The sequence below is a fragment of the Peromyscus eremicus genome, chromosome 11 (assembly GCF_949786415.1).
Source record: "Peromyscus eremicus chromosome 11, PerEre_H2_v1, whole genome shotgun sequence".
In the NCBI taxonomy this organism is placed as follows: domain Eukaryota; kingdom Metazoa; phylum Chordata; class Mammalia; order Rodentia; family Cricetidae; genus Peromyscus; species Peromyscus eremicus.
In genome coordinates, this window is record NC_081427.1 from 61,112,126 (window position 1) to 61,132,388 (window position 20,263).

General features: G+C 41.5%; 1 protein-coding gene and 1 long non-coding RNA gene across 2 annotated transcripts in view; one reads left to right on the forward strand and one right to left on the reverse strand.

The window, feature by feature from the left end:
• The window catches only part of Atg10 (autophagy related 10), a 183,097-nt gene that overhangs the window by 25,755 nt on the left and 137,079 nt on the right, over positions 1-20,263 (forward strand). The window lies entirely within an intron of this gene.
• On the reverse strand, positions 2,410-6,532 carry LOC131921686 (uncharacterized). Its single transcript, XR_009382064.1, has 2 exons — positions 6,037-6,532; positions 2,410-2,737 (listed from the first exon to the last, which is right to left on the reverse strand). It is a non-coding gene; the product is annotated as an uncharacterized LOC131921686 (long non-coding RNA).

The following is a 20,263-nucleotide window of genomic DNA, read 5'->3' on the forward strand; positions in this document are numbered from 1 at the left end:
ATATTAAGATAACAAACTTTAATTAAAGTCCCTTTCCACTTAATTTTTGCCCATCAGTTTAACTCTATCTTCACAAGAATGTCTACTGTTCATTTTGTGGCTTTCGGACTCAGGTCCTTCTGTGAGTTAAGAAATGTGAGATTAGCCACTATGTGAACCACTGCTCTTCTTAATACCATGTGGTTAATGGTGTCAATTATGGTGACCCATAAAACACATCTACAAGCATCTTCACTCAGAGATCCTGTGTTCTTACTGCAATCCAGAAAGCCCAGAGTTGTGTAAGAAACTCTCTAGCATTCTCTGGACCCAGGCGTCAAGAGTCTCAGTCCTACTTTTGTGCACTCGGGAACTCTTAAGTATGTATTGGAAAATTAAATATCACAGTAGGCTGGAGATGTAGCTCAGGGAAATCATACCTGCCTACCAGGCACAAGGTCTGCACAGTGAAAAACCAAAAACGTCTCACTTCAACTCTCCCTCTAGAGTTTCCCATTTGTCAACTGTGTCTGTTATGTGTGTGTTGTTTGTTCGTGTGTGTGTGTGTGTGTGTGTGTGTGTGTGTGTCTGGATAGGACTGAGGTTGATGTTCACCAGTGTTTCTCAATCAGTCCTTATCATAGTTTTGAGATCCAGTCATGGAGCTCACCAAATTGGTTGATTTTATTAGTGGTGGTGATGTTCTGGGCCGGGTGTTTCCCAGTTCTTGGCCCATTTTTCAAAGAGTTGTAATAAAGACTCACACAGATTCCAAAATAGCAAGAAACTTTAATTTAAAGCAGCATGGTAGTTTAATACCTTAGTTCTGTAAATTTACTTTTCACAGAATATTGATAAAATAATTTCTCACACATTTGAAAGTTTATTTTTCTCACTGTAATATGGAAATAGGACATTCAGACATTGAAAACAAAATCTCCTACTTTCTTGAGATTAGATTTTTTTTTTTTTTTTTTTTTGGTTTTTCGAGACAGGGTTTCTCTGTGTAGCTTTGCGCCTTTCCTGGGACTCACTTGGTAGCCCAGGCTGGCCTCGAACTCACAGAGATCCGCCTGGCTCTGCCTCCCGAGTGCTGGGATTAAAGGCATGCGCCACCACCGCCCGGCGAGATTAGATTTTATACAGTTACTATTATCTAACTTTTCTGTTACTCTTTATTTTGTTTTTGAGGCAGAATTTCATGTAACCAGGATGGCCTTAAACTCCTAATCCTCTGTCTCCACATCTGAAGTGTTGGGTTTACAGGCATGTATCACCATTCATGGGATTAACCCATGGAGTCTATTTAATGAGCAAAGGAATTTATTTGGGGGTTAATTCACAACCACGGAGATTTATCATAGGGTCCGGGAAAGCTGAGCTATGTCCCATGCTGGTCTGCCTGGTCCAGGATCTCAGCATCAAAAACCACAAGGTAGCAGGTCTTAAGGGTCCCCTATCAGCCATACCCCAGGGGCACGTACCTCAAGGTCATAGGCAGGTGTAACAGGTACCTGCTACCTCACTAGGGGCAGTGCTTCAGGGCCTGGCTCAAACAGCCACCCACTATACACCATACCTGGCTTTGTATGTTATTCTTAAAAAAGAATTAGAGAGATTTCTCCTTAATTTTTATTAACCATTATAACTTAGGAACTGGTTATTACAAAGGTTGTTTCTTAAATTATATAAAGTAAAAAAAATAATAATGGCTAAGTATGGTGTTATCCCGGTATTTGGGAAGTTAGGATAGATTGCTAAGGATGGCAAGGGTTATAGAGTGATACTCTGTCTCAACACAACAAGGGCAAAACAGACAAACGAGAAAATCTTCCTCCTTCAAAAAATAACCAAGTAAAAAATTGACATCTAACTGAGTGTAAATTTAAACTCTCTTACAATTTGTTTTTCCTAGGAGTCCTTGTCTGGGCAATACACACCCCTTTTCTTGAAATCCTTCACCATTTTGCTATCTATATCCAAGTTCATATTTTTAAAGGAGGTTGTAAAGATTTCTATGCTTTATCTTTCAATGTGATCTGCATACAAAGCTCACCATGGTCCTCCATCACTCTTTCTGCCCTGCTGAGTTTCATACCTCATTTGTTTGCACAGCTATCTTTATTTTTAATGTCTTATTATGAAAAATTCCAGCATGTAACACTGGAGAGAACCGTATAATGAATTTCTGTGTACCTATCACCTGGCTCCCACAATTATCAACTCACAGTCAGAAACATGGCGTTTCAAGGCATCTGTGTTCTATGTACAGTGATGTAATATGCTCAACTTAATTAACTTGCCTTGCTTTGTCGTGCCCCCCCCCCACCTTCAAGTGATAGGTGATTTTCCCAGTGAACTCGGCAAACTTATTTATTATCATATATTAAAACAAATGAAAGCACTTAAGAGCTCCAAAGGAAAAAATGGTATTTTTATAATTTTTATTTACTTAATTTAAAATTGTGGTAAAATAGATATAACACAGGGTTTCCCCTTTTAACCATTGTAGACTGATAGTTCAGTGATGTTGAGTTTACTTCATTGCTTTGTAACTACACTCCTGAAGTTCATCTTGCTCTTCTGAACCATCATCTCACGCTCTCCCTCTGGATCTGATGACTGTAGGCATATCGTGCCATGTGGAATCAAACAATATTTTTCTTTTAATGACTGGCTTCTGTCATTTTGTATAATGTCTTCAAGGTTCATCTACTATTTCTGTAAATTTTGATCTAGAATTTAATGAAAAAGAGAGCTGGAAAGAGAATTTGGAGTATATTTCTGTTACATACTGGCATCTTGCATATATAGTTATTTTTTGAAGGGACTGCAAATTCTTTTATTTATGAAGTACATTATTAAAAAGGATAAAAATATTTCCATGAGACTGAAGAGTTAAGAATGCTTGGTATTCTTCCACAGGATCAGAGTTTGATTCCCAGCACCCATGTCAGGTGCCTCATAGCTGCCTGGAACTTCAGCTCCAAGCGCTCTGACACCCTCTTTTGGCCTCTGTGGGCACTCACAATTACTTGCATATACCACTCCCCCAGACACATGTGCATACACATACAAATAAGACTTTAAAAATATTTTCCATGAAGATATCCGAATTGCTGATATATAAACCTATCAGAAATGCAATCAAATTATGGAATAAACAATTTACTTGTTACATAATTTGCCTAACCATTCACTTTTTTTTTTTTTGAGTTGAAGTTTTGTTATGTTTCTCAAGCTGGTCTCCAACACAGGGGCTCTCGAGTGACCCTTCTGTCTCAGTTTCTAAACAGTTGTGATCACAGGTACATACCCGCACAACATGAGCCATTCAAAGTTGTATTGTTTATACATTAACCTCTTGGAAGTAATTCTTTTCATTTCAAACGTGAAGTATTAACTGTCCTCTTAAACTGTCAGTGTCTACGTATTAGTTGCTGTTCTGTTGCTGTGATACAATAACATGTCCAAAAGCAACCTAAGGAGCCGGGCGTTGGTGGCGCACACCTTTAATCCCAGCACTCGGGAGGCAGAGGCAGGTGGATCTCTGTGAGTTCGAGGCCAGCCTGGACTACAGAGTGAGTTCCAGGAAAGGCGCAAAGCTACACAGAGAAACCCTGTCTCGAAAAACCAAAAAAAAAAAAAAAAAAAAAAAAAAAAAGCAACCTAAGGAAGAAAGTTTATTTTAGCTTATAGTTCTAGAAGGATAGAGTCCTTGCTAGTGGGGAAGGCATGGCATGGGAGCAGGAAGCTGGCTGATCACATTTTCACCCACACAGGAAGCAGAGAGTAAGCAGGAGGTAGGGTGAGGCTATAAACCCTTAAGCCCTATCCCTAATAACATGCTTCCTCCAGTAAGACTCTGCCAACTAAAGGTTCCATAACCTCCCCAGATAGCTCCGACAACTAGGACCAAGTGTTAAAATGTGTGAACTTATGGCGACATTTCTCAGTTAAATCACCATACTGTGTATATACAGCATCCAAAGAGGAACTAAAATTTAGTGACAGTTTTAAAGTTTACTGAGAGATATGCCCAGCAGTTTTTAAGAACAATGTTGCTTTATATGAGTAACAGATCAATTCACATATTGGCTGTTTGTGGTGATACAGGCCCCACATTTAGGAGGCTGGGACAGGAGGACCACGACCTCGAGGGCAGCCCAGGCTACACCACGGGTCTTGTTCCAAAGACTATACCAAGCTAAACCACTGCCACTACCACCAACCAAAAAAAGCACGTGTTAGTTTGTTAATTTTTATTCTTCTAGTTTGTTTTATAGATTTATATATCCTCTTACTAATAATCCTTTTCTGGGGTTGTAATCATAGATGTATTTGTTTAATCATTCACTGTTAGTTAATGAAATATTTCTGGCTCAAAATGTCACTGATGATGAAGTATATTGCACTTGTATCTTTTGGGACTAGATTTTTTAAAAACAATTATCTTTGGAGCTTAGGAGAACAATATATTTGGATGTGTGTGCTATGGTTTGTGATAAATTCTGAATCCTAGTCAGTTACACTAGATTTCGTATTCATAGTTTACTGGGTGCTGTGGTAAGATTTGTGTCTTAAGCATATACAAATCTTTAGTGATTGTTTCAAGAATACTGGTTGTACCACTTGAGAATTAGATACTTTCCAACACCATTTTATAAAACGTTACCAAGAGTATGAGAAATGAAAGCTATAATACGTTGCAGGTTTATAAATTTAAATAATGGCAGTAATTATGCCAGTTTAACAAATAAGAGCACACATTTAGTCTTAGTGATGGTCTGGCTCTCTGGGGAGGTTTCAGTCTGCATTTCAAAAGTTCTCTAAGAAGGTTGTCTTGTATGGGCTTGGCAAGCTTAGGTCTGGCATATTAAAGCTGAAAGATTTTATATATACACACACATATATATATGATTTTGTATATATATAAAACTATATATAGACATACAGTTTTATATGCCAATTTACTAATTTATAATAGGATTATCAGATGAACTAACTGTAATACTCCTTTCAGTATGATGGTGCGTTTTTTTTTTTGTTTTGTAACTTGTCATATGAGGCTAGTGTTGTGTGACAGAGCTTTTCCTTGGGAGACTCAACAGACATTTGCCCTTGATAGGAATCCCATGACAGACCAAAGTACAGTACCACCCAAGTCCAAGTTGGTGAACCAATGGGGTTTATTGGGGTTACTTAACAGGAGTATGGGTGGTGGGTACTTCCAGGAGCAGAAGTGACTCAAAGACAGACAGCTTCATCGCCAGCCCGTGGGTGACAGCTCATAAAGCTGGGAAACCTGGAGCACACTGCATCGCCTCTGGGCAGCTCAACAGGCTGGAGAGGGTCCTCTCCAGGTGCCTCAGTTGTTCTTACCCTCCTCCAGGCAGCTCGGCTGGTTTCCACTTCTTAAAGGAAGCTGGCCTGGTCTCAGTCTTCTTTGAAGCTCAGCTACTCTGAGAGTCTTCTCTGTAGCCTGGCTTCCTTCTGTCTGAGGTGGCCGCTCAGCTTTTATTGCTTACTCTGGCAGGGAGGGGCCTAGTGAATCTGGTCAGTTTCAGGGACTTCCTGAAGCCTTTTTGACTAGTTTACTTTCCTGGTTAAGGAGCTTCCAGCAGGACTGAATCTGGGAGGAAAGTGTTACGCAACAGCAGCCAGACAGTGCAGTTGGTAGAGTTGGCAGTGTTTTTTTTTTTTTTTTTTTTTTTTGTTGTTGTTGTTTTTGGTTTTTTGAGACAGGGTTTCTCTGTGTAGTTTTGGAGCCTATCCTGGAACTCACTCTGTAGACCAGGCTGGCCTCGAACTCACAGAGATCCGCCTGGCTCTGCCTCCCCAGTGCTGGGATTAAAGGCGTGCGCCACTACCGCCCGGAGAGTTGGCAGTGTTTTGTATGTAGGTGACCAAATCTCAATTGTGTGAACACAATGAGTACAAATTCTCACGTGTAGCTGGATGAATGAATGTTTAATAACATGATATCCTGTTTATAATATTGCCTTTTTTTGTTTATATATATTTTTTGTTTATATATTGTTTATGTAATTGCCTTACCAGTGGGGACATGTGGTTTAAAATGTGTAGGGTTGAGGCTTCCTTCCTACTTTTCTGGGACAGGATCCCATTACATACTCCAGGCTGGTCTCACACTTGCTGTCTTTTCCTCCAGTCTCATGAGTGCTAGGCTCCCAGGCAGGCCCTGCTATGTCCAGCAAGGCTTCCACCTTTACAGGGCTCTACTGTGGATTGGAGAGCACATTCAGAGCTCAGGCAGGTTCCAAGACGACCCTGCCTTGTTTTTCCAGTGTCCCTTCCCCTTTGAAGGGGACACTGGCCTATTCTAACATGTGGCTCTGGCAGGCCTTGCCCTTCTCCCCCATTCTCTCTGCTTTGCTAAAAACCTTTAGATTACATTCCTAAAGCTAGACACCAAGGTCTAGTCCCTTATTTGGCCACTTCCTCCTCCTGAGGCTGACCGTCAAGGTCCAACAATCAAAAGCCCCCTTTGGCTCACCCAATTAACATGCCCAATTAAAATTAAACATCACATTCCAACACAGGATTTCCCCTTTACCTTTATAAACTGCCATTTGCCCATGTGCCACGTCTGTCTCCTCTCTATCCAGAGGCAGTCCTCTGTCCCTCCCAGACAGATACCCCTTTCCCCTTTCCCTTGTCCTTCCCCCTGGTCCCCTATCTCCTTTACCACCTCATCCTAGCCCATTCTAACACATCTTCTCCTCTTAACAGTTACACCTGCAAGGTCATTTGCTGTTGCTTTAACTTTTCTTCCCTGCGTAATAAAGGATCTCTCTGTGGAAACAGGTGTTTGGATGTGGGTTGTGCCTGATCGGGGTCCAGGAAGAGCCCCGCTGTGTGGTGGCCCCTCCCCCTTTACCTGTGCTATGCGGAGAACCTGAGCCTCCTTGGTTTTTCCTGTGTGTGCGAATGCAGGGGTAGGCAGAGTTCAGGGCTCTCTCTCCTTTCTTGATTTCCCAAGTTATGTTGCCGTGGGGCAGCTTGTCCTAACTGGGACTGATTCCTGGGGGACTGTCCTAACTCAGGCTGGTTTCTGAGATGGCGACTTGAGTATTGCTGTAAGTTACCTTCGCCTCAGCTCAGCTGACCTCTGTGAGGTTGCTGTGTCCGTCAGCTGAGGCCACTGAGCACCTGAGAGAGCACAGGGAGCCCTGAGACGAATTTCAACGGTTTTCATGATGTGGAGTAGTGCTTCTAACACAGCATCTGCCCTCGGTGGACCTGTCCTGAGATGGCAGCTGGACTGTTCTTGACACTTTCATTCCTGGTTCTTAGAGAAGAGACTCTGAAGTTCGGCCTCCTGGGGGTAAATGGCGATTGCTATTTGCATTGCTTCCTAAATCCTGTTGATTTGAACAGGCTTTCACATGTTGATCAACACATTTTGTGATTTGTATGGATAAGTCTTTTGTATATAATCACTACAGGGTTTTCTGAGATTAAATTTAAGGCCACCGTCCCGACTGCTCAGCTTTAGCTCAGATGCTGTCTTCCATAAATTACCACATGGCTGGCTATGGTGATTATACACCTGCCCACTTCCCCACAGAGCTCTGTGACAGCAGGGTCAGTGGTTTTGTTCTGTGTCCTTCTTTCTACATCCTTGGTTCTCAGCACAGTAAGCACACGCTTGCTTAATTAAAGTCAAAGCATACAAACTAGAAAGAAACATGTCAGCCAAGATGTTCCTGTTTCTGTAGATACATCCCTTGTATCTCATTTCATTGGATATTGTTTGAACTGAGTGGTTCATTGACTGATGTTTAAAAGCCTATTCATTTTTTTAAGAATTTTTTAATATGACTCTTTTAGTGTGATGAGCCTCCAGGTTAGTAGTACTGTGCACCACCATGACCTCCAGGCTGCTGCATTCAGTTGTAAACTGATCGTTTAGCAGCACTTGCCAAGCTTGGTCATCTCTCCCCTCTCCTGGTGTCCTCATCCTCTTGGTTCACCTCCTGTGTAATGCTTCATTCTCTTTTCGGCCTTCTTTGTCCACAGTCTCCTGACATCAGTGCCTAGGTTCAGGGCTCGACTATTCTCATTACCCTAGAGACCTCATTTAAATTATCACCTCCAAACATATCCCTACTTCCCAGACTTCTCTCTTGAATTACAGGTTTGTAGACCAACTTTGTATTTGTGTTGGGACTCCAGGGGCCCTCTTAGTGCAGCAGGTAGCACGTCAGTCTCTGATCTGAAGAATACAGGACACCAAACCCCAAAGTATGGAGCAAAAGGAGCCGTACTTTCCCTTCTACCTCCAAGCCCTACCCCCAGCTCCCCCCGCCCCCCCCCACCGTCTTTTCTGTCCTGAAGTGCAGGAAGGACTCAGCTGAAGGCTCTTTTCTCAAAGGCATGCAGTTGGTATGAAATCTTGTTAACCAGAAATTTATCAATCAACGGAGAGAAGAGAATCCGACAGAGAAGCCCAGGAATGCCTAGACAGCTCCAGAGAATCCTGGGAGATGTAATTACTTAGTAAGGCAAGCTATGCATTTTTCTTATCTCTCCTATAGCTAGCATGGCCTTACCAATCCCAGCCACTCCCTGTCCAAGCCTCTGTTTCTCTGTCTCCTGCAGATGGCTCGGTGGGTGCTGTCTCTCACACGTGTGTCACACAGGCTGTGATTTCCCCTTCATGCACTTTGGGTAATCTCTTTCTCCTGTTAATGTATTGTTAGATCATTTTAGCCAATCTTCAATGTTCAGAGAGGAAGTTTCCTTTGTCCCTACACTTTATGTTTCTGTTTAGGTGTTTCTACTTAGATCCCAAAGTAAACATGTCCAAGATTGAACTGCTTGCACCCTCTTTCCCCAAATTCAATCATCTATCACCAACCAAACCCACCTTCCTCCATTGGGCGCCAACTCTATCTTCCTCGTTGTTTAAGCTGCTATAGTTGTATTTAATTTCTTTATGTCTCTCAGACCTTGAGTCCAATCCACTAGGAAATCCCCCTTATATTCAGAAACGACCATTTCTCCTCCTCTCTCCGCCCACCTTCTTTGGATCCTCTCTCCGCCTACCTTCTTAGGGTAGACTACTTTCAGTGCTTGCTAGGATTTTCTTCATAATGCTCTGCCTGCTTCTACTCTTGTGTTCCTACAACATAATTCTTTAAAAAGTCATGTAGTATTACTTTTCAACAATACAGTAACTCAAACTAAACGCCAGACTGTTGTGATGATCTATGAATTCTGTGATCTGTTCCCTTCCCCACCTTTCTTGTCCTCTGACGTCAGTGTGCTGCCTTTCATCATAGTTGTCCAGGCACACTGGCTTCCTTGCTGCTTCTCAACTATGCCAGACACACATACCTGTCTTGAGGCCTCTAAGTTGACAGGCCTCTCCAGCTAGAATACTCTTCTTTCACACATGACCATCACGCCCAGGCCAGTTGTTCAAATGTCACTTTTTTTTTTTAAGGTATGGTCTCACTGTATAATCCATGGTTGCCCAGAACTTGCTATTAGCTCAAGATGATCTGTGTTAATAATTCTTCTGTGTTGGACTTTGAAGTGCTGGGAGATGTGTGCCACTGGGTTCAGCACGTGCGACTTTAATGACGCTATCCTTCCTACACTGCTCAGCATTTGGAACAGCTGGCATTTATGTGGCGGCTTCACTCCTCGACATTCCTGATTCCTCTGCTCTTCTGCCTTTTCTTTTTTCTTCATCACATTCACTTTCTAGTCTGTTCTAAACTTTACCTCTGTTTGTTGCCTAGTGTCCTCCTTCTCTGTCAGTCTGGATCTTTGCATTCTTTGCTCATATGCCCCGAATAAGCAGAAGGTCACTGTCTGGAAAGAAAGCATCTTCCTAAGTGTTAGTTTAAATAAATGATTGAATACCTGCTTTTTGAGTGATTTTATCTTGTATTTGAAGATATTAGTCTGTGTTGTAGGTTGCCATCATAGAAATTTCGCAATTTTTTCAAAAGAATTTTATTAGGTAAGACTTTTATTTGAACTTTTTAATGAAATTAAAAGAATGCCAATGGCCCTTTTCATCCTTTAATTGGTGAATTAGAATCTATGAAAATACCCTAACATTAACATAAAAAGTTAATGCATATCATTCAAATAATCTCTTTAAGACGGTTTTTTGTTTTTTGTTTTTAAATGAAACTGGTATTTCTGTAGGAATGGAATTTTTCCACAATAGTATGTAGCATGATAGGACACGATGCATACTTTTGATTTAAAGATAACCATGTGACAGTGTTCTGAGTGGGACCTTTTTATCTTCTTCCAGAAGTGGATCAAGGCCCTAAGCTGAGAAAAAAGTTTCCCAAATAACTAATTTTCTATATTCAGATTGCTATGAATAGCCGGAAGCCCGGCTGTAGAGACCATTCCAAGGAACCGTCCCCAAAGCACCGGGGGCCCCAGCCCTGCCCTTGTATGAGCACAGGTCTCAGTAGAAGGATGTGCAGCTTTCTTCATGAAAACCTTCCCCTCTACTCCATAAACTGTTCCATGTTCAAAGAGCCCCTGTGGAGAGTAGGGTACTGACGGCTGGCGGGAGGAAGGGGCACATCATTGCTTTTTGTGGGAGTTAGCTTATTAGCTAGGGATTTGCAGAGCTGTGCTCTTCGGCTCTTACAGAGCTGAACTGAGTTGAATGCGGTGGTGGGGCTAAGCCTGAGGAGAAGTGGGACTGTTTGATGTGTTTAACAGGGGTCACTTCAGAGAGGATCTAGGCCTCCTCTGTTGTCTTGTCCTCCTCAGGAAAACTAGCAAAGCGGGTAAGGAACCCTAGCAGGAGGTGGGAACCGCCTAGATCAGGTAAGCCTCCAGGGCTTGGTCTCCTCACAGGATCCTCTGAGGAAACTTACAGTCCCCCAGAAGGAAGCTAGCCACTGTGCATTCACCATTTGGAGGAGTCTTGATATCTAGTTTGTGGTAGCAGAGGTACACAGCCAAAAAGGAGAGGCTTACCTCAGACATGGGCAGGTCCCCTTTCCCTAGTTACCTACAGAGAGGCCTAACTTAGACATAGGCAGACCCCCTTTTCCCAGTTACCCACAGAGAGGCCTAACTCAGACATGGGCAGACCCCCTTTCTTCCCAGTTACCTATAGTCAGGTATAGCCTGAAAATAGAAAATGGGAACATTCCTAAAACAAAACAAAAACCTCCCAAGTGTAGCCATACATTGTGAGCAGTGTGATAAGACCTCACGCCATCTTACCCAGCTGGAGTCATTGCTTTGTCTGGCACACAGCTTCTGGCTGCTCTGACCCCTTTTACCCAAGACTTTTTGTGATCCTGAGTGCAAAGATATAGAAAATAGGTATACAAATCAAACATTGCTGATAATAAATCATAATGAATTTATTTTAAAGTAAGTCTTTGGTATATATGTGTGTGTGTGTGTGTGTGTGTGTGTGTGTGTGTGTAATTTTGCCATTTATGTATTTACTCTGTCTGTCTTTCATCATCATCATCATCCATCTATCATCATTTGTTAATTTGTTTTGAGACATGGTCTCACTATACATAGTGAGACCCTGGCTAAGGTGGAACTTGTCATGTGGACCAGGTTGGCATGGAATTCACAGAGATCTACCTGCCTCTGCTTCTCACAAGCTGGGATTAAAGGAGTGTGCTATCACACTTAGCAATTTTAGTCAAGACTAAATCAAACTTGTACATTAATGAGATGGAGGTCCTTGTTTATTTTTACATGAATAATTAAATCTTGGCCTAACCTCTGATACTGTAGGGTATAGGGCATCTTTAGTGATTTGTTGTTGATTAGTATTTTGGTTTTGTAATCATCAGTGCTGAGAACTCTACTTTCTATAAATACATCATACAAAATGGTAGGTATATGTTTAGAGACATTTCAGAAATCATTGGAAATTCTTTCCTAATCTCATCCTAAAATTAATTGCATATTTTTTGAAAATAAAACTCAAGTCAGCAATTCAAGCAAACGTTTTTAAATATTATTCTAATATACTGATTTGATCCATTCTGAGGGAACAATGGGAAAATACCGAAAGTCTTTGTCTAGAAGAGCAGAAAACATGGCTTGTCCAGTGAAGACATTGCCATTCACAGTCCTCACCGCCTTGGTCCGTGTTGGGCTTGGGCAGTGTGGTGTGGCATTGCACTGTGCCATGCTCAGTACCAAGTGTGCACACTGTATTCAGAAGGATGTCTACAGCAAAAGGGCTCGATGCCACACAGGTGAGGTCAGCCAGAAAAGCTGCAGGCTCATTAAGTGATGGGCTTTACATTTATTTTTTGTCATTGCACATTCTGAACCCTTTTCTGTGTACAAGTTATTCATGACTCCTACTCCCCACCCCCCCACTCCCCACACTGCATTCATTTATGTGACAGTTAAAGAAGGGTGGTCTGGCATTACCAGGCTACATGTATTGCTCACTTGTAGCCATCTTGGTTATCAGAAACTTGTAGCTGGAGAGTTTTCTCTCCAGGTCCCGCCAAGCCCTGGCAGTCCAACAGCCCACTTATGAAATAAACACACGGACACTTATATTATTTAAACTGTTTGGCCTAATGGCTCAGGCTTCTTGTTAACTGTTTTTACATCTTAAATTAACCCATTTCTATAAATCTATACCTTGCCACGTGGCTCGTGGCTTACTGGCATCTTCACATGCTACTTGTCATGGCGGCGGCTGGCAGTGTCTCTCTGCCTCAGCCTTCCACTTCCCAGAATTCTCCTCTCTTTGTCCCGCCTATACTTCCTGCCTGGCTACTGGCCAATCAGCATTTTATTTATACAGAGTGATATCCACAGCAGAAACTGCTCTGTTCTAGTCCTGATTCATACTGTACCATGTCATTACTTCACTTTATTTCATCATGTAGGCATAAAATCAGCTCTCTTTGCAAAAGGTGAGTTTAGTACATAAGAAACAAGGCTGCTGTCATGTAACCTATACAACTATAGTTCTATTTTATTATTAGTTATCTCTGTTAATCTCTTGCTGTGTCTAATCTATAAATTTAACTTTATCCCAAACTCTGTATATGGAAAAACATACAGATGGTCCCTGAATTACAGTGGTTTGATTAACCAGTTTTCAGCTTTGCAGTGGTGAAAAAGTTAGGTACATTCAGGAGAAATGCCCTGTGAATTTAAACTTTTGATCTTTTTCCAGGGTGAGTCTGTGATTTGATACTGTCTTGCTGGGCAGTGGCAGAGTCAGGGTTCCCACTCAGCACAGGTCAGAGGGGGAGCGTGGACTGAGCTGTGATGGGTAGCGAGCTAGGTGTATTAAGTGTGCTGTCATTTTAGCTATAAATTAATTTATCAAGGTCTAACCCTGATGTAAATCAAATGCCATGTCTGTATAATCATGGGCTATATACCATTTTGGTCAACCACAGACAGCATATAAAATCCCATAAGATCATACAGAAGGTCAGAAATTTCTACCATCTAGTGTTTGTCCTGTGTCTTTCCATGTTTGGACAGACAGATTCCTCTGTGTTACAGTTCTCCACAGTGTGGTGGAAGGAAAGAACTGACTCCTGGAAGTTGTCCTCTGACTTCCACACATCACACGTGTACTGTGGAAGGCCCACCTGCATCAATTACACATACATCATACACATGCAGCATAGTGAATATTCGTTTGTTTGTTTTAGAGACAGGGTTTCACCGTGTAGTTTTGGTGCCTGTCCTGGATCTCGCTCTGTAGACCAGGCTGGCCTCGAACTCACAGAGATCCGCCTGGCTTTGCCTCCCGAGTGCTGGGATTAAAGGTGTGTGCCACTGCCACCCAGTGTTTTGTTTTTGTTTGTTTTTAAATTTTTTTTGGAGGGAATAAAATATTCTTAAAGGAAGTACATTCTTTTACAACAGTAATGCCCCTTAAAGATGTTATACTAGGTGAAATAAACTAGACACAAAGAACAGGTATTTTATGGCTTTTACTCATATGAATTACTAAGATAGTACAATTCCTTCAGACAGAGAGTAACACGGGTTCTGGGAACTGGAGGTTTAGGAATGGGAAGTAGCTGTTTCATGGGTAGCATTTCCTTGGAGAAGATTAAAATGTTATGGAGAAAGATGGCAGTATATTTACAAGGCAGTGTGAATGTACTTAGTACACCGAACAGTACATACTTAAAATGCTATTTTTGTCATAATTTTTTCCTATCATAATTTGCTTTAAATACTTGAAATAGTGTTAATGTTAGATATATTGTATTATAGTTTTTTTTTTTTTTTAAGTAAAAAGTATCAGTCACACATAGCGATACATACCTATAATCCCAGCACTCAGGAGGCTGAGACGGGAGGATCAAGAGTTTTGAGTCAGCCTGGACTACATAGAATGGACCTTGTCTCAAAAGCAAAAATAAAATAAAAAATGAAAAACTATTTCTGGTGAACTCAGGTGTAGTAATGCATTTCTTAAACCCCAGCACCGGAAGCATAGATGCCGAGGAGGACTGCGGAGTTTGAGGCTAGCCTGTGCTACGTTCTGTGTCAGCCAGGGAATAAAGGAGAACAATTCCTGGTGAAAAGTTTATCTGAAGTATCTAGTTAGTTAGACATATTGGGATGACTCAAAGGCTGGACACAAATGGTCACTTAAAGCTTCTTGCTCCAAAATAATGAATTTGTTTAGGTAAGAAGCTTTCGAAGTGATGATTGATGTCTCAACTATAAACTTCTGAAAGATTGTATAAAATAGTTAATGATTTCTGACCATTAATATGTTTCTTTGAAAAGATTTCTTTTTGAAATTAAGCATGTATGTGTGGTATATGCCCCTGCGTGCAGGTGCCTGAAGAGATCAGAGCTCCCCTGGAGCTGGAGTGACCAGCTGTTGTCACCCACCTGATGTGGTTCTGGGAACCGAACCAGGTCCTCTGCAAGAGCTGTACATGCTCTTAACTGTTGTGCCAATCTCTCCAGTCCCATTAATTGTTTTTACTATGTATATGAGTGTTTGCCTGTTTGTATGTCTGTACACATGTATGTGCCTGGTGCGCCCGAGAGCCAGAGGAATGCTTCAGATCCCCTGGTACTGGAGTTACAAATGATTGTGAACTTCAATGTGGATGCTGGGAATCCAACTGAGGTCCTCTGGAAGAGCAGTTAGTACTCTTAACAACTGAACCGTCTCTCTAGTTATGGCTGTTAGTATCCTGAATGTACGTACATGTTCATGTGACAAACACAGCAGTTGGGAAGCTGTATCCCCCCTCCCCCCCTCCCCATGGCTCATCTCTCCCGTGGTCAGTCTATTCTTCGACAGTCATCTGGGCAGATCTCGTCCTAGCTCAGGCAGGGCTTGGCACTGCTGCTTCTTTGTCCCCAAGGACGGCTTACTTCAGACCCCAGCCTCTTGGGCAGAACCCAAAGAGGTAGCTACAAAATACATCACAAGCAGTCTTAATAGAAGCAGTGACTGCAACAAGGTGAATTATGTGACTTTCTAACTCCAAACTTCTGTTTCTATGGCTTATGAACATTTTTATGACCCAAGGTTATAAAACACATTAATTTCAACTTTATATTCTGATTGCTTGTCGGAGTGTCTGCAATGAATAAATACATACCAAAGATGCACGCCTTGTGATTTTTAGGAGCACCAAGATTTCCTGTGCAAACCTGAGCAGTAGATGAGACCTGTCATTGATGTACTTCCATTTGTACCTCAGTCTGTTGTCAGTCTACAAAATGTCCTATGGTGACCCATAGTTTCTGGCTTCCATTACCCACAGAAGTACCACAGAGTAAATAACTCAGCATTCTCTGTTCCTTCCTTCCTTCCCCCCAAATCCTACCCACGTAAAATCTTGCTTTGGCAAAGCTAACTTCCATTCACACAGATGCTGTTCAGACTTCAATTTCCATAGATTTTGTCAGCAGCAGCAGCAGCAGCAGCTTCTGTCCCGTGGACAGGAGTACACATGGACTTGTCCTGAGCAGGAAGCACAGAACATCTGCCTCTCAGCTTCCATTAACAACCTTTGGCCCCTTAAACATTCTGTGTCCTCAGGCTGTTTCCTTAGGGTGTCTATGGAAGGATTCTAAGTGACGGTCTTTATCCAAAGCTTGGTACCTAATGTTATATTTTGGGGCAAAAGGAGGTAAACAGCATTTGCAAATCTTATCCTCAACTGAATGCTTTTCAAACCATCTGTGATGAAAGATCAAGATTTTTATTTCCAATCTGTCATAGACATACTTTTGTAAAAAAAATGCTAAAAATGAATTACTAGAAAAAATGAATTTAAGATGTCCAAAACATAGAAAATATAAGCCCCAATTTTTATTAGATTTGACAGACATAAAATTGCTATATCGTGTTGCCTAAAAGTTTCTGGCCACTGATTTTGAATTTTGGTCCTCATCCCCTCGCACACACCCCAACCCCAATTATAATCTCTCGTCCCAGCCTGCTTATCTGCCTCCACCTCGTTCCCACAGTTAAACCTTCTCCAGGAAGAAACTGGAAGGCATAGAGCATGTGTATTCTGGCCAGTGAAGGAGTCGGTTGGGATTCACACACATCTGCCATGTCCACATCTACAGGAAGTTGATCCTTTTGCATACACTGCTCCCCAGTTTTGTGGAGAGTAGTCAGGTCTGCAGGAATCTCATGTATGCCCTCCTTGGAGATGTCTCATTTGTTAAAGGCCAGGTAGAGCCCCCATTCTTAGGTTGTTTTGTACAGAATGAAGAGCCACTTATACACACATGCTCTACACCCTTGTGAAGCCAGCAGGAGGTGAACTTGACAGCCTGAGACCAAAGTTCTCAGTGTGTGTGCAGAGTGTGTCTCCGTTGTGCAGCCGCTTGACAAAGAAGAAGTGAACACGCTTTACAAGACTGGGAAGAAAAGGTTTATGGCTTTGACTGTTTCCCATTACTGGAAAATTGACATGCTGAAAAGTAGCAAAAACCAGTGCAAAAGAATAAACAGCCAGTGCACTTCAAGGGCTTGTTTCTTTCAGGAATCAGGAGGAAGAGGGAGGTTTATTAGCTGTTTCATTAAGTTTCACTTTGAAGAAAAACAAACAGTGAAAGCATATGTGTAGTGTCTGATGAAAGGGCTTCGTTCTACACAGCCTCTGTGCAGAACTCATTAATGTAACATGAACGGGAAGACTTGTCTAGCGATTTAAGGATAATTTTACCCATTTTAGTCTATTTATAATTTCTGACACAGTTTATTTAATGTATTCTAATCTTTAAATCACCATGTGTACTAAACTAATATATTTAATCTGTCTTTTCAGTGACATTTTGCAACAAATATCTACAGCATCTGCTAAGGCAATTAGTATATGAAATTTTTTTTTATCAGATTTAACACTTCAAGTAAGATAATACTGCTGGATGTCGGTAACTTGGAAAATTCCTGAAAGTAAATAATTTCTTCTTGGTTAAATTCCTGATTGTAAGTCTTTCATTGCATGCACTATAAGTATACCTTTAAAAGAATCCAAACATATGTGCTAGTGTGATCCAGTATCCAAACTCTAATAGAATACTTCCAATATTAAATATCGAATACTTTTCCCATAGGGTGAATTTAGTCCTGCTTGATATCCATCATTCTCACTGGAAGAATTTTCCTAATTGTTGCTTTTTTCATTTCAAGATGAGATGTTGATAAATAGCAACTCAAATTTGTTAGGCCTGGAGGAAGAATGTATTCCTATTTTATTTGTTGGTTATATTGTAGTGGTATATGGCTGATTAAACTTGAGCTCTAACTCAGCTGATGAATATTCAACTATTATGAATTAGGTGTTGGATGGTCTTAAAGTTTTTTTTTTATTTTTATAAATTTACTATTATGTGTGCATGATCATGATGAGTGTGTGTGAACATGCATTCCATGGCATGTGTGTGTAGGTCATAGGGTAACTCAGTGACATCTGTTCTCTCCTTCTACCTTTACGTAGTCCTGGGGATCAAATTCAGTTACTGGGCTTACATGGCAAACACTCATACCACTGAGCCATCCAAACACCCCAGGTGCAGTCTTTAGAACCAGACATCACTTGGTTCTAATCTTGTCCTGCCCTAAACATAGAGACTGTGAAACTAAGCACATGATTTCAATTATCTAGGCCTGCACTATAATGAGATGGCTCAGTGCACAAAGTGCTGGCCTCCAAGCCTGATCACCTGAGTTTTATCCCCAGGACCCAGATGGTTAAAGGAAAGAACTGAATCTTTCATGTTGGTCTCTGACTTCCACACACATATGCCCTATAACATGGTGCTGCTGTACACAGAAGCATGTGCATGTGCTGCTATACACAGAAGCATGTGTGTGCATGTACACACACACACACGAGAGTGTAGTAAGGTAGAAATAATAAAGTCTAACTTAGAATACTATGATGATTTAGATTAAATGGGAGCTCATAGACAGACAGTAGCCAGTGATAGCGTATTGAACGTTACTTTTGTCTCTAAAAAGATTATCAGTCATTTCAGTTAAACTAATACAGCAGTGAATTTGAAAAGTAAGTGTGCACCAACATGTACAACTTGAGCAGCTCTCTTACCTCTTCACATGCCCTGTCAGCTGATCCAGAGGCAGCTGCTGGCAGCTTGCCTTGCTTCTTTGGAAACTTTGGGTAGTGCTGGGGATCAAAATCACCATCCCAGGCAGGCAAGCATTCCTTCTGCCATTGAGTCCCACTTCAGCCCCTTTCCTGCTTCTTCTGGTGCTCAGCTCCACATGCTGTGGATCTTATGGTCATAGCTTTCTCTGAGTACCATGTCGGTATTACCTGTAAAGTCATTACGTAAGCTATATATGTATGTATTCAAATTCATTGTAACTCTGAATTAAAAACTAGAATTAACAACAACAATAAAAACAACAAAAGTCTTGTACTACATATGGTATTATAGGAGGTTGAGGCAGGAGAATCATGAATTAGATTCTAGCTAATAATGAATTAGTTAGCCTAGGCTGTCTAATGAGATGCTGTCTCCAAACAAACCCCAAAATCCAAAAACAAAAACAACTTCTATTTAATTTTAATTTTAGCATAAAGGTTCTCTATTATTTGTTCACAAACACTGTCCTGTTATTAGGCTTTCCTGTGTGGAATCTTTTTTTCCACCTGGTAAGTACAGTGGGCGGAGTGATTCTGTTATGATGCCAGTTAAAATATATTCATTTATTTATTTATCTATCATTGTGTGTGTGTGTGTGTGTATGTTTGTGTGTGCACACACCTCTGCACTCTGCCTGTTTGACAGCACAAATGTGTAGAGGTCAAAGGCTAACTCTGTGGAGGTGGTTCCCCTCTTTCCCCTTTATGTGGGTCCCAGAAATCAAACTCAGGCTGTCAGCTGGTGCTTTTACCAGCTTAGCCATCTCATATGTGCATGATGTCATCTTTTTCACCTTCCTTAAAAAGGTGGGGACCCAGGTCCTTTGGTATTGTCTTCTTAACTGTCTCCTCTTGGCCCTCATGCAAAGCTTGAGCAGAAGTCTAAGGTGAATTTGAGTTTATAATACATCCTCCCTTTAGATCCTTGACTGTCATGAGAACAGCTCAGGTTGCTAGCCTGAAGATGGGACCAGGCCACATCAGCCCCACTGAGGCCATCCCAGACCAGCCAGCCCCAGCTACCCTTGGTTGGTTGTATAAGCAGCCATTGTGGACATTAACTGAGCCTGTTCCCTTGTCAGCACAGTGACCAATTTGTAGACTCCTAGGAAGTAATGAAGTTGTTTCGAGTTGCTAAACTTAGAATGGTTTATTATTTAGCAATACCTAATTAGTGGGCCTGTTTAAGCAACAACTTGATCCCAGGCTGTATCGTTACAGAGGTGTACAGATGTTAGAATGATATCCTTTAGATAATTACAGCTGAGAATACTATGTTTTTCTGACTCTGAAGACTTCAGTGTCCATTTCTTCCTGCAGTTTGTCCATACCCTGACACCTTAGAATGAGGAACTGCTGTGTGGCCTTGTTCAAAAAACCTCCCACTTTTCACTACTTAGGGAGTGTTGGAGGCATTCTTCTGTTCTGTCATTTTCAGACTGCAATGGACTGTGTGTAACTGGAAATGTAGAGAGAAAGTGTGAACCAGAGGAATGCTGTCTGGCTGACCGTGATATCTGTGGAGATGGGTTCCAGGACCCCCACGGATTCTAAAATCTACCGTCCTGGTCCTTCATGTAAATGGTATAGTATTTGCATATATCCCATGCATTCTCTGCAGTCTTTAGATCATCTCTAGATTACTTATA